The sequence below is a fragment of the Musca domestica genome, unplaced genomic scaffold, assembly GCF_030504385.1.
Source record: "Musca domestica strain aabys unplaced genomic scaffold, Musca_domestica.polishedcontigs.V.1.1 3, whole genome shotgun sequence".
Lineage (NCBI taxonomy): Eukaryota > Metazoa > Arthropoda > Insecta > Diptera > Muscidae > Musca > Musca domestica.
Window position 1 is genome coordinate 2841209 of NW_026712299.1, and position 14727 is coordinate 2855935.

Consider the following 14727-nt stretch of genomic DNA (forward strand, 5'->3'; position numbering starts at 1 on the left):
ACTACTACTTACTTATATTGTTTTTATATATGTGTCTGTGGTTTGTCTAAAAACATAAGAGAGTATATCAAAATATAAAGAGAGAAATGTCTAACTCTCTCTCGTTATGATAATTGCTCGTTATTTTATTTATTATACTCTTAATGTCTTTCTCTCTCTAACTTTGTCTGTTTTATTGGAATTACAACTCATGCTCATTTGTTCAAAATTGTTGTTGTTGTAATTCCTGTTCTCTCTCTCGCTCGTGTTATCATTGATAATTTGTATTATTTACATTCGTTTGTCATATTACTGCATTGTCCTACAAAACATGTGGATATAATTCTCAATTGGTTGGCAATTTGAAAAATATACATCCAATCGATTTTTAATTTACTTTTTTCTGATTGGTTCAATGCATGGTAATTCTTCAAAAAAAAAAAAAAAAAAAAAAAAAAAAATTATTCGCATTGTTCATGTTACATACATAAATAAAAAATATTTTTTATTTTTTTAACTACAATTGGCCCAATCGTTCTTTTCTGTAACATATGTGTCTGTTTGGGTCTAATCTGTCATTTTTTATATTTTCTTTACTTACCCCAAAGTGAAGACAAATTTGAGTGATTTTTTTTATAAAACGTAAAACGTTTTTTATAAATTTTTAATTTTTTTGATTTTTGTCCCTGTCTATGAATTGATTTTTTTGATTGGTTTGAAAATTGGCTGGATAATTGGTTTATTCCTTTGTCTTTGACTTTACAACCGTATTATTTTTTATGGTCTTCTTTTATATTTTCATCAATATAATTATATATTATCACAGAGAATTAGGCATGAGGTGCTTGGCCATGAGATATATTTTTACACAAATTCGTCTTGTATGTGTTGTAAATATTTTTCAATTAATTTTTTTTTTTTTGATTTTTAGAGTGAATTTGAATGAAAGGTAGGTAATTATATTTTATTTTTCTATGAAAATTTTATCAATGAAATTACAACATTTTGATTATATAATCACATTAAAAACCGATAAAAAAAAAACATCTTAAATTAAGGGGAATTCGAAATAGAAAAATATACAAAAAACTTAGTCAGTAATGTGCTGCCATCTACATGTGAATGAGAAGACTGTTAATAAGTTTTTTATATGTAATATTAGATTGAATATATTTTGGAATTTAAATTACTTTGAAACCCAATAGACATTTTCTTCTATGAGGATTTGAGAAATACCAAGCGAAATAAGAGAAATATTTAATGAACTCAGTTCTCAATATGGCGCCATCTACTTGTGGACGAAAATACTGTTAAGAGATTTTTATGTGTGATATATAAATGTTATATTTTTCAGACCCATATCAGATAAAAATCGATAACGAAATCTTTATTCTGCGAGGTTTTTGAAATACACTGAACGAAAAATTACAAGAATACAAGTCAAAACTGCATAGAATTTAGTTAACAACGTGCTGCCATCTACATGTGGACGAGAAGCACAACAAAAAACGTTTTTATTAAGCAAATTTTGTGAAGGCTTATTTTAACTCATATTTAAGAAAGGTCGTGTTATACCTTTTGAGCTTAATGCCGAAAATGAATTTTTTTCCAATATATTCGAGCAAAATTAAACAAAAACCACTTTAACCGACTGCTGCCATCTACATGTACAGGGTTGTCCATATTCGACGGACCCATCTGGCATCGCCATAACTTTTGACAGAGATGTCACATCGCTTAATGACATATCGCGTTTGAAGCGTCAGTCCAAGCAGATTTTTACCATGAACCAATACACGCCACGCGAGCGCTCTGAAATTTACATTCAACAGAAGAAGTCAATTGTGAAAACTCAGCGTCCTTTTAAAACATTAAAAAATGTGAGAAGTGAGCCTTCTAAGAACACCATTAAGCGTTTGTACGAAAAATTCTCGACTGGTAAGGCTCTTTCTAATCCGAAGAGGCCATATAAAAGTCGACCAAGGCGATCGGCCGAAAATATCGCTGCCGTACGAACCAGTGTTGAGAGGTCCCCAAGAACATCCCAAAAACGCCGTTCTCAGCAGTTAGGCATGGCTCGGTCCACTTTACAACGGATTATTCGCATTGATTTTCATTTGTCCCCGTACAAAATTCAATTGACGCAAAGAATGTTGCCTGCAGACAAGCCTCGTCGATTGGAATGGGCCCAAAGAGTCATGGGTCCGTCGAAGTGCCATTTTCGTGTAGATATGGGACTTGAATCACGCAAAAAGCACTTATTTTAAATACAGTAAGGTATAATTTAACTTAAATCGCATAAAAAAGCGGCAACGAAATATTTATTCTTCGTGGATTTTGAGATACCGCATAAGAAACATATAATAAACTGCTTTAACAAAGTGCTGTCATCTACATGTGGGTGAAAATCAAGAGCAAAATATCAACAATAAATGTATTTTGTAAAGGCTTGCTACAGGTAATATAAATGGCAGTCCGCAATGTGAAAAAAGGATTTCTCGATATTTATATATTAAAATCGAAAACGAAATTAGTTTTTGAGGTTTTCTCCCGTCTAAGTAGCTGCCATCTATATGTTGAGTACGTCAACAATCACTCGTTAATTATACCCTCAGCCATATGGCTAGATATGGCCAAATCGTGCCTCATCGAAATAATGGTTTTAGCCCCTAGGTCTCTTTGGACCAAATCCGTTTCAGGACATTTGGAATTGATCTAGCGATATTCGTCCGTCCGTCTGCCTTTCTGGCTGGTGCGCACGATAGCTCTCGAAGGGAGTATCCGATTTTCAATTCAAACTTGGTGCATGGTTATATTTATATAATACATAGATCGAGTACGGTGATGGGCAATATCGGTCCACTTCTCTGGTACCTCCCCACCAAAAGGTCGAAATATTTTACAGCACAGAGTGAGAAATTATAATTCGATTTTGCTCCAACATTGCAAATCCTACTATTTGTATTAGTGCTAGGTCAGGTGCGCGAAAATGGACAATATCTCTCCACTCCATCGAGTACCTCCCCACAAAGTGCCGAAAATTTGGAGTAATTATAAAATGTGATGGAAGAATTTGATTGTCTTCAAATTACACACATCATACAATTTTTATTAACCCAAGGTCTGGTGTGAAGATGTTATATATTTAGGTTTACTCATTTTGGTACCTCCTCCACAAAGGGTCAAAATTTTGAATATCCATGAAGCTCATAAAACGCGAAATTAACTTCCGATTCCATTCAGTTTTGGTACATCTCAATATTTCAATATCAATATCAACACAAGATATGTTATAAAGATGGTAGAGACCGGACCAAAGATATAAGGTCCATCAATGTTCCTTGGTTTATAGAATACTACCTAAAGATGATTTTTGATGACTGGAAGTTTTCTGAAGAACTAGGCTACTTTCGAAGGTTCAGTGTAGTTGGATGTCCCTCAAAGGGTAGTCCATTGGACATCCACAAACAGAAGGTCCTGTCAAGCTCCTTTGGACAGAAAATGAAAAGTGTTCAGATGATGGCAATATCTCTATAAAATCCATTAAAAGATCCTTACTTTTTAAGTCCTTTAAAGACTATTTTTCCTCCAGAATATATTCTAAACCTGTGCTTTACCTAGAATCAGGAATCCCCAATCGTTCAAATTCGCTCGAATTTGTTCAAAGAGTGAAATTTGCTCGAATTCGACCAAATGCGATCCTGGATGCATACAAAATTCGAGCGAACTCAATTTTTCAATGTCGCTCGAATATGAGAGCATATTTTCATCGCTTTTGAGTGGGTGCAATTTTTTTTTAAATCGAGCAGATTTTACTCTTGTAGTTTTTGTTATACCGTTGTTGTAATTCTATATTTGTGTGAAAACAACATATTTTCTTCCACCCATTTTCACTCTTAGAGCAAAATCTTGCGTTATTTTAAGAGACTCTGCTCCCACTCAAATTTTTCGAACAGGAGTGACTCGTGAGTACTCCTACCCAAAACAAAATAGTAAAGAGTAGACCCCGTAAAAAAACTACCACTCGAACATTTTCGCTCCCGAGTTCAAATGAGCAAATCATCAAAGTGTATCTTTTAAAACATATTTTTAAATTAAGGGGATAGGGAATACCGCCAAAATGTTATTTTCGAACATTTCCACTTAGCAGAGTTTATAAACAGCGATCTTACTTCGATCATAGTATTTGTAGCAGGTCCTTTCTAGATTGAAAACGATCTTCAGGTCTTCTTTGTCTGGAGTATATTCAAAAAGGATTTCTATCAATTCGGAATACGAAAATGTCCCTTAGATTTTTGCCTTTAAAAATTAAATTCTCTTAAATGGCAAAATATCTATCACCAAAGGGCAAACAAAAAAAATAAATAAAAAAAAATCCGTCATTAAGGAAATTTAATTTTCCGCAACATAAATTCCAGATTAGCCGGGGCACCGTGCCAGCCAGAAATGACTAGCACTCTCGAATGATGCTGGCCGTGGGTTTCATTTCAACTGTGTCCTATGATTGTGGCCGTAATAAAATCAATTACCAGGCCAGAAGGAAAGACTGGCCGTTACAAAGTTTCGTTCTCAGAATAACAATGAGCCTGGATGGATAACACGAGGAAGAAAAAAATATATGGCATTAATAGCCATTTCTTGGGGTATGGGAAAGTTCAAATACTGAATATTTTATTGCTGCCGTGTGGTCAAGGAGAGATAGAGGGGAGGGTGGATGATGTGTTAACTACCCTTATATATTGAGCAACAAATTAGTTTCAATTTCGCAGCGCATTTTTCCTTGGATGTGCCTGCCATGACCTTAGACATTGGAACTTTTGGTAGGCTGACGGTCAAAGGCAAGTCTTCTTTAAATACCTAAAAATGGAAATGAAATTGAAACTTAAGTCAGTTTAAGAAAAAATATTCAATATGACCCCCTTTGCAGGGGGTCACAAATTTTATAGCATATCTTAAGGCGCATTTTGATTTTACATTTTTCTCAGTATTGAAAATTTGTAAAATCATTCTATAGCTCCAAAAACGATTTTAACATCGCAAAAAACGTTTGCATTTTCAAAAACGTAAAAGCGAAACAATTAATAAAAAATTCCAAAATTTATTCTCTTAAAAGACAGCAACTCCAACTTCATTACTGCGTCATTCCAAGCATAAATTTGTTTAATGCGCAACAGCATGTCATGTTGTCTTCTACTTTTTTTATGGGGGAACGAATCCAAATTTATGTTATCTCCCTTCGTTTTATGTTGTATTTTATTTGGGGGGGAAACTTTCCGGAATAACTCACGCTTTTTTGCGTTGTTCATTTGGTGTGGACTTGAGGAGGCAAAGCTCAATGCAAATCAAATTAAAAAAGAATCCCTTTATGTTCTTCAAACATGTCTCGCAGTCGAATGGCGAGCGGTAGAAGCTAAAGGAATTCCGTTGTGTTCAAAATGACATCATTATTTGTTTTCGGCTTTGAAAATATTTGGAGTTTGTATTTGACTTGCGATAGTGGAGTTTTGAAATTTGCGCATTACTTTTGTTTTCGACGCAAATGCGTAGTAGATTTTTTGTGGGGATAAATATGCCACGTAATAAGGCAGAGATAAATTAATGGTGAAGAAGTTCATAATATATTAATTTAATGTCTTTTGGAAGGACATATTGATTCAACTAGGTACTTGAGTCAAACAAGTCTTTTTTTCTATAAAAAAAAATCGTAATTAAAATCTACAGGCCCTATACAAAATTGTGTCGATGTCATCTTTTCTGTGGTAGATTTTTTAGGAGATGCATATTTTATTCTTGGAATTATCCTTAACAGGTCTTCTTTCTTTAGAAGAGGAACAAATTTAAAAGCAGTAAGTTCGGCAGGGCCGAACTTTGAATACCCTCCAGCACTTGGAAAAATTTGGAAATTTTCAAAAACTAAAATCCGTTTAAAATTCTGTTAAAATCTTAAAAATATCGGATATAGCCTCACCCTTTTTGGGCGAGGTACCAGAAGAGGTTCACAACAGATCTTGTGTGTAAAATTTAAGGAGAGTTGGATGCTTATTTCGCATTCTTTTAGCGTTTTGTTTGTTTTTTTTTTTTTTCAAAATCTTGAACCCGATGTGGGGTAGGTACCAGAAGAAATCGTGCTATCTTTACCATTTTTATAACAGATCTTCTATTGATGGAAATATTGAGATGTACCAAGTCTGAATGGAATCGAATGTTAATTTCGCGTTTTTTATGAGCTTCATGGATATTCAAAATGTTGACCCCTTGTGGGGAAGTTGACAGAAGAAATAGACCGATATATCCCATCTTCACAGCAGATCTTGTGTTACTAGAAAAAAGGATGCTTATTTCGGATTTTATTATCGTTTTGGTTATTCAAAATTTTGACCATTTGTGGCGGAGGTACCAGAAGGTATGGCCCAATCTCGACCATCTTTATAACAGATCTTGTGTTGATGGAAATATTGAGCTGTACCAAATCTGAATGGCATCGGATATTAATTTCGCGATTTATGAGATTCATGGTTATTGAAAATTTTGACCCTTTGTGGGGGGAGGTACCAAAAGAAGTGGACCGATTTATTCCGTCTTCACATCAGACCTTGGGTTAATAAAAATATTGCGAAGTATGTAGTTTTAAGACAATCAGGACACTTACATAACATTTTATGAGAGTTATAATTATTCAAAATTTATACCCTTGATGGACTTGACGGATCCATTGTCCATTTTCGCACCTGACCTAGCACTGACGCAAATATTAGGATTTCCAAAGTTGAAGCAAAATCGGATTATCCTTTCTCTTTCTGTGCAGTAAAATATTTTACTGAAAATGTTAACATTTTGTGCGAGAGGTATCAGAACCGACATTGCCCATCTCCGAACACGATCTAAGTTTGACAATAATATTACGATGTTCCAAGTTTGGATCAAATCGGATACTCTCTACGAGAGTTATCGTGCATATCAGCCAGACAGACAGAGGGACAGACATCGGCTCCATCGACGCTAGATGGACTCCAAGTGTCCCTTATTTCGATGAGGCACGTTTTAGCCGTATCAAATGATATATACCCTCTCTAGCAATATGGCTGAGGGTATAAAAAGCTGGAAGTTTCTGTTATCGAAATATGTCAAATGAAATCAAAATTGGAAGTAGTTCCAACCCTTCACTTACCAAGGGGTAAGTAAAGTCCATATAGCAAATCTCCCAATCGAAGCTTGTGGAATAAATTTAATATATTTTATCCGAGGGCAACCACTCTCTAAAACCTTTATAAGTACAGGCCTTCAAAGTCTTTCATATGTGTAAAGTCTTCTGAAACGAGAAACCTGCCGAGAAGTCGTCTAAGTTAAGAGGATCATCTCCCAAAAAAGTCTTCTGCTTCTAAAACCTCTAAAGGTATTATAGATCTCTTCCCTGGACCTTCTTAGAATCATATATGACTAGAATACCCCTTCAAAGATTTCTATGTCGATGAGAACCACTAAAAACCCTTTCATGACTGAAAACCCTATACAGGTTCTATATTATTAGGAGGTCGATCAAAAATATTTCCTTGGTAATCCAAAGTTTTTAAGAATATCTCGTGAAGAACTTCTATGGACTGAACTCTTTTTGAAATTCCTCTATACACCAATGACCATGCGATGTATTTTTATTGACAAAAAATTTTAAAGAGCCTTCGAATTGTTCAATGGCTTCCCGACATTCTAGGGTATTTTATGATTAGAATAATCTCCAATAGTACTTCAAGGCTAAAAAAAACTTTTTACGACTGCTTTGGGTAGAAGACCCTCTGAAGGTCTCTTTTCGCTTGAAGGCTTATAGACCTTCCGTAACCAAAGGATCACCTATGACCACGTATGGCTATTAAGGAACATTTTGCAAGGCATCTTAACCCCACTGAGGCTGGAAAACGTTCTAAAAGGTTTTTGATGACAACGGATCTTGTAAGGATGTTCTACGGCTCTAGGGACCTTTGAAGATCGTTTGTTTCTAGAGTGCCCAATGGAGGTCAAAAGATTAGGTCTTCAATGGATACCCGATATTCTAAGGGTATTTTATGAGTATAATAATCTCTACGAAAGGTCGTCTGTGGCTACAAAACATTCGTAGGGCCTCTAAAGGTGTTCTATAGCTACATGACCTTCTGAAGGTATTCCATGGCTAAAATACTACACTCTAAGACTACTGGACCCGCCAAATGTCATTGACAATAAGGTCTTCTACAAGTATTCAATGACTTTCAGGAATTCTGAAAGTATTCTCTACTTATAACAAATTCTAAGGACCTTTGGTGGCTGGAAAAGCTTTTATTGATCTCCTGTAACGAAAGGGCCTCCTGTGGCCCTTTTGTAGTCAAAAGGTCAAAAAATCTTGCGAAGAGTTCCCGTCGAGGGTCGGAAAATTTCAACCCAGAAGGCCTTTCAAATAATTAGAGAATATTTTTCTTGAATTAAGTCTTCAATTTTATATTTTGTACGAATACTTCCTAAAGCATATTTTTTAAGGACCAAGATATTAAAGATTTTATCAAAAACCTTTCAAGGACCAAATGTGGATTTTTAGTAAATAATCATATTTTTTTAAGAGGTCATCTTTATTTTGAAGAATATTTTGACTTAAAAAATAATTACTTGACTTAAAAACTGCCTAACTTAAGAATACTATTCCTGTAATGACAGATCCATAAACACCCTGTTTCCAAAAATATATTTTTTCCAATAAAATTTTAAAGCAACCCTAGCACTCCGATTTTTTTTTCCAAACTGTCTTTCAGTCAAAAATTTTTTTTATTTAATTTTTTCTCTTCGACCTCAAATTATTGAATTTTTGTCTATTAAATTTTTTAAAACTAGTATTTATTCTCAATGAAAAGTGATTGAAGATCATCCATATTTTAATTTAAATTTCAAAATTTCATTATTGCAAATGTCTACGAATCCTCTAACCATTCTCCATCTCAAAAATTTATTGACTTTTCCGGGCCAAGAACTCAACATCAGAAAAATCACATTCGATGTCTTGGAGACGTTTCAAATCAATTATCCAGCCGTTGCAGGTTCAAGTCCAAGGTATGTTTTTTTCACTTTTGATGAACAGCGACTGACAAATTGGGGAATACGTCGTGACAAACAGGACTCTGGCATGCCATCAGGGTTTGGTCATGCATGCAATCTTTTCATTATTGAAAATAATATTCGAAAAGGAGAGTTCAAAACACAAACTCTGATGATGCCTTCTCATACCAATGCTGGTGGTCGAAAACAAACAAACCTAATCATACCGCCACCATCATCATCATCAACTGCCTGCATCCGTGTTTTGTACACGTATCTTGGCTTTGCCAACAGTTCAAGGTTAATTATTTTGCCAAAAAAAATCATGGACATGTCAAAAACCCCAAAACAGAGAAAGAAAAAAAACTTGCAAAAAGAGTAGAATTCCCTTCCAACATTTTTTTTTTGTGTAAAACAAACTTCTTCGTAATGCTGGTACTTTCATGGAATTGCTTGACTGGTTTTTGTCATTTTTTTTTTTATTCTGCAACGCAAAAGACGAAAGGAGGGTAACTCAATAATTACCGTGAGATTTGGAAATTTAGACAAATATTTTTCAAAGCTCAGGAGGGGATCTTTGAAAATATGTTTAAGATGAATTCAAACATTAGGCGTGGATTTATTTCAATTATTTTTTCAGGGACTGCAAATTTCAAAAATTTCAATTTTTTTTTAAAAAAATATTCTAAAAAATCCTCCGAAGAACATTTGTGGATTTAGGGAACTTCGAAACATGTTTTTAAAAAGTAAGAGAGTATCAGCCACTTTAGACGACGGATGTATACCCTCAGCTATTGTTCGATTATTTAAATATATTTTGACTTATGTTATGATTATTCAAATTGTTGACCCCCTTATGGAGTAGGTTCCGAAGGAATGGACCAATATTGTCCATTTCGTTTTGGACTACATTGGTTACTTCCATCACTTCCTTCCCTTATGTGGACATTTTTACAAAAATTGCTGACTTATTTCGCAGGTTATGACAGATAATATTATAGAAAATGGTGAAACTTTGTGGGTGAGGTACCAGACGGAGATCGCAGGTAATTATATCATCTTTACAACAGATCATGTGTTACCAAAATTGTCTGTATGTATAAAATTTGAAGAGAGTTGGATGCTTATTTCGCTTTCTTTGAGCATTTTTTTTTTTTTTTTTTTTTCGAAATCTTGAACCCTATGTGGGGGAGGTACCAGAAGAAATGGTCCGATATCTACCATCTTTATAACAAATCTCGTGGATATTCAAAATGTTGACCTTTCTGTGGGGGAGGAATCGGAAAGAGTTTGAACCGATATATCCCATCTTCACAGCAGACCTTGTGTAAGTAGAAATAATGGGATTTTTATTTCGGATTTTACAAACCGTTTGGATAATTCAAAACTTTGACCTTTATTGGGGGAGGTACCAGAAGGAATGCACCGATCTCAACCTTCTTTATAACAGATCTTGTGTTTATGAAAATATTGAGATGTACCAAGTCTGAATGGAATCTTATGTTAATTTCGAGCTTCATGGATATTCAAAATTTAGATCCTTTGTGGGGGAGGTACCAGAAGGAGTGGACCGATATACGGACGGATATCGCTAAATCGACTCTAAATGTCCTGAAACGGATTTGGTCCAAATAGACATAGGGTCTATAAACGTTATGAGGCGATGAGGCACATTTTGGTCCTATCAAATGATATACAGGGTGAGATAAAAAAACTACAACAAAGTCAAACGCCATAATTTTTACATTTTTTTTAAATTTCCTTGAATGAAAGCAAAAAATGTCGGAAATAGCATCAAATTTTAGAATAAGTTTAGATTTGTTCGATTTGGTCACCTTTGGCACGAATTATGGCCTTCAATCGGCCAATAAAACCGTCACACGCTGCCCGTTGCTCTGCGGTAATTTGGCCAATTCCCGAAGAAGCGTTTGCTTGAGGTGATCGACTCTTTGTTATTTTTTAGTACCGACCTTGCTTTCCAAAATACTCCAGACACAATAGTCCAACGGATTTGTATTCGGAGATTTCGGTGGTCATTGTCAGCTGGATGGAGGCCCACAACATCACCATGGGCGGCGCTTGAGTTCTGTTGGCCAACGGAAGGTGCATATTTTCAGCTGACCTCTTTGGCAAGTAAACACGATCATTTTGTTTGTTTACAAACTGCTGGACAACGAGTGTTTTCTCATCGGAGCGGAGAAAACCAAATTCGGCAGAGTCCTGTTTCTTTCTGTTGCGGTGTAAGTTCTTACACTTTTTGGAATTTCAATGGATTTACCCCGAGCTTATTTTTCAATATTTGCCGAATGGAATATTGCGATATGTTCAGCTCACGATCCATTTTTCGGCCACTGCGACGCTGGTTTCGATCATGTCTTTTCTTTACTTTTCGAACCATTTCTATTGATGCTCTGGAAAATTCTCACCAAAATGCTTTTGTAGGCTTGTAAACAATATAATGAGCTGTCACTGGAATAATTTTAACAGCTGTCGGACGAGTAGCTTATAAATGACAGCAGCCTGATTTTTTGAGTTTTTTTTTCATCTCACCCTATATACCCTGTTATATTATAGATGACCTGAAAATAATTTTTGTAAAGTTAACTCGCTAGTTCTTATTGAATTGAAATTCCTTTCCTTATCACACCACCCTCACTTCCACCTTTCCCCACAAAAAAACAACTTCCTCCCGTAGTTATGACAAATTTCATTGCCCAAAGAAAAATACTCCAAAACGTCATTGTCCAAAATTATTCTTTTTTGCATCAACTCCAAATGTTGTTTGTGTGGAGAAAGGAAGGAAAACGAAACAAAAAAGACTGAAGAAAGAACTCCATTCGCAAAGAAACTGCCAAAATAAATTTATGATATTTCATTCATTCTCTCCTTGTAGGGTTTTTAATAAAACTTCATTTTTTTATTTTCTTTTTTTTTGGCGGGTCATGATGACCTGCTGCCATCACAAAATATTTATGTATTTCGGGTTTGCTTCTGCACAACGATAATGGTTTTTTTTATTTTTATTTTATTTTTTTTTGTAAAACGTTTTCGCTTTTTTCAACTCCAACTCTACCACCAACATCTTTGTTTTGGTTAAGGGTTTTTGGGGGAATTTTTGTTTTCGATGAATGCCAAAAAATGACATCATTGTTATTTTTAGCGCGAGATTTACTTTTTGTAAGACATGCGCAACGAACCAAGTCTTCATTAACTGGTTCGGCTGTGCTTCTTTGCGGTAATAAAAAAATAAAAAACCGGGAAAGTAATTTGTCTTGTTGCCTTTTTAGGTTGGATATGATAAGAATTAAAATTGGTTTAACCATTAACAAGAGCACATTGAAAAGCCTTTTTAATGTTTTGCAGGGCTTTGCAGAATATTACAAAGAATTCTATAACGAATTCTCCTCAAAAATATTGCCAAAAATTGAAAAGAGTTTATCTCCTATTTGTTTTTTTATATTTTGGGAAAATCTAAGTTTTGTGGATACAATACTTATAGTTTTGATACCCGTCAAAAATCCGTGTTTTTTATAAAAGCAATTACAATTGAATTGAGCCTAACTATTTTGCAACAGCAAACAAATACTCCATAACATTTTTAAAAAGTCCATGATTGGGGTTCTTAAAACCCCTCAAGTAATAGTGTCAGAAATCCATTAAGCTGCAATTATCCTTAAAAATTCCCTTAACAATCCCCGGCTTGGGGAGCCTAAAAATATATTTCAAAAATACAAGTTTGGTGATTCTAAGTCTTAATAAAAAATATTAAAAAAGTAGGTGTACGGTCCCTGCAAAAATATTCTTAAAAATCCCAGATTAATGCCATGGCAGTTCCTTTACAAACATTATTTAAAATTCTATTCTTCAGAGTCGGTCCACGCTTACCAAAAAGTATTCCTGTAAAATTCTAGACCATCAAAAATATTCTTTAAACATTTAGGGTATGGTAGGTATTTGGATGCTGAAATATTTAAATACTGCACGTTGGCTGGTACCTCTTAAAATAAAATTGAAAAAAATTCTCTTTCTTTGAAGCTTAAAATCCATATTATCTAGGTCTTAAAAAATCATATTTAGCGCGTCTTCAAAATCCCCATGCTGCGTATCTTAAATTCCACTTTTTGTGAATTGTAAAAAATCCGTATTCTGTCCTGGTCTAAAATCCACGACTTGTCGGTCACAAAATCCACATATCGTCTATCTCAAAATCCGCATTTTTTGGGTCTTAAAATCCACTTTCTTTGAGTCCTAATATCCATATGTTCGGATTTCTAAAATTCTACCTTCTTTGAGTCCTGGGTTGGTAAAATTTACATTTTGTGGGTCTTAAAATCTACGTTTTATGGGTCGCATATTCATATTTTATGGGTTGTAAAGTCGTCGTTTTGTGGATCGTAAAATTTACATTGCCTCGGTCTTTAAAATCCACACTTTTTTTTGGATAAAAAACACGTTTTGTGGGTCTCAAGGACCAACGCTTTGTCCTTGAAAAAAAATGTAATTTTATAACACCACGTTTAGTACATCTGTTGGTCATGAAAAAAATATGAATAAAAATCCACGTAAAATGTCTTTAAAAATATTTGTAAAAATCCAGGTATGTGGTGCCTCTGTCGACCTCAAATAATCCATGTTAGGAGGCTAAAAAACTATTCCAAAAACTCCACGCAATGCTAAATATATTTATGAAAATCCATGTTAGGTGGCTCTGGATGACTCTAAAAGCTTTTCAACACTTTTTAAAATCCCCGTTAGGTAGCTCTAAAGTCTTTGCAAAAATATTTTTAATGCCTCTAAAATATGTTCTTAAAAACCACATCTGGTGCCGTCTTTCTTGGCCATGAAAAAATATTGTGAAATGTCCAATAATATTCCTAAAAATCCCCTTTATGTAGCCGAAAAAAATTAATAAACATCCTCATCCTCCTAATGCTCCGGAAAAATATTTTAAAAATCCATTCCTAAAATAATATTCTTAAAATCTACGTTCTGTGGTTGAAAAAATATTTTTCATTTTCCACGTTCGGTAGCTGAGAAAAAATCATTAAAATCCACATTTATGGCTCCCGAAAAAATATAATTTAAAATCTTATTTTAATGGTCCTGAAAGCTTTTCAAAAAATATTCTTAGAAATCTACAGGGAAAAATACTCTTAAGAATCCTCGTTAGGTGGCTGAACATTTTTTTTTTAATTTCCACGTTAGGTAGCTGAGAAAAATTCCTTAAAATCCACATTTTTGGCTCTCGAAAAAATGTTATTAAAAATCCAATTTTATTGGTCCTGAAAGCTCTTCAAAAATATTCTTAGAAATCTATATTCGATGGCCCCGAAGCCTCAGGGAAAATACTCTTAAGAATCCACGATAGGTGGCTGAACAAATATTTTTAAATTTTCCACGTTTGATAAATAAAAAAAATCATTAAAAAATATGGCTCTAGAAAGAATATTCTTAAAAATCTAATTTTAATGGTCCTAAAAGCTTTGTAGATATTCTTCGAAATGTACATTTGATGACCCGAAGGCTCTTGAAAATATGCTTAAAAATTTACGTTTGATGCATTTTAAAATTCCCATATTAGGTAGCTGAGAAAAATTCATTAAAATCCACATTTTAGGGTCACGAAAAAAAAAATCCTAAAAATCCAATTTTAATGGAGCCGAAAGCTCTACAAAAATATTCTTTGAAATCTAC

At 34.3% G+C, this 14727-nt stretch overlaps 1 protein-coding gene across 6 annotated transcripts in view; it reads left to right on the top strand.

Moving 5' to 3' along the window:
- LOC101898918 (protein bunched, class 2/F/G isoform) overlaps window positions 1–14727 on the top strand; it is a 552467-nt gene that overhangs the window by 157504 nt on the left and 380236 nt on the right. The gene's annotated exons all lie outside the window — the stretch shown is intronic.